The sequence below is a fragment of the Chrysochloris asiatica genome, unplaced genomic scaffold, assembly GCF_000296735.1.
Source record: "Chrysochloris asiatica unplaced genomic scaffold, ChrAsi1.0 scaffold00115, whole genome shotgun sequence".
In the NCBI taxonomy this organism is placed as follows: Eukaryota; Metazoa; Chordata; class Mammalia; order Afrosoricida; family Chrysochloridae; genus Chrysochloris; species Chrysochloris asiatica.
The window spans coordinates 7,266,611-7,267,668 of record NW_006408633.1 but is presented as its reverse complement, the minus strand read 5'-3'; positions in this window follow the sequence as shown (position 1 = coordinate 7,267,668).

Here is a 1,058-nt window from a genome sequence, read left to right as displayed (position 1 = left end):
GTTGTTGTTGTTAAGTGACATCGAGTTGGTTCCAACCCATAATGACTCTGCATAGGGTTTCTGAGGAGCAGCTGGTGAGTTTCAATAGCCTATCTTATGGTTCAAACTGACTCTGCAGTCCAGCACATTAACCCACAGCACCACACCAGGACTCCAATATACACATTGGTTGTTAAGTGCCATCGAGTCAGTTCTGACCCATAGTGACCTTGTATGAGGTTTCTGAGGAGCAGCTGGTGAGCTTGAACTGCCAACCTTGTGGTTCAAACTGACTTTGTAGTCCAGCACATTAACCCACTACATGTTGTTGTTGTTGTTAAGTGCCATCAAGTCGATTCCGATCCATAGAGACCCTGTATAGGATTTCCGAGGCGCGACTGGTGAGCTTGAACCACTGACCTTGCAGTTCAAATGGCTTTGCAGTCTGGTGCATTAGCCCACAACGCCACACCAGGACTCCCTAGTGGTGCAAAAATGTGGTACATTCTGCTTGTGAAGCCATGACACACAGTGATTTCTCTGGAAGAGACTAAAACATGCAATTTTCAAGGCAGAGATCCAGCACTTGCCCTTGTTTGGACAAATACATGCTCTGGCAGTACACCACCATTCAACGGTCAGTTTGTCGTACTGAGTGATTTGTGTGTTGCTGTGATACTGGAAGCTATGCAACCAGTGTTTTAAATACCCAGAGAGTCGCCTGTGGTGGACAAGCCTCAGTAGACTAGCCAGACTAAGACACGTTAGGAAGAAAGAAAGGCAGACAACTTCTGAATGTTTAGCCACTGAAAACCTTATAAATAGCACTGGTATATTTTCAGATAAAATACCGTAAGATTAAAACATTATGAAGGACTGCAGAACATTGTCAGATATGGTGCTTGAAGAGGAACATACAAAGAATGGATTTACAAGTCGTTAAAAATGAAATGGAATGCATAAAGATCAATATCCTAGGCATTGTTGATGTTTAAGTGCTGTCAAGTTGGTTCTTGCTGGGGACAGCATACGCAGACCCTGGGTTGATCAGTGTCCCTGTGACATGGACGAAAATCCAA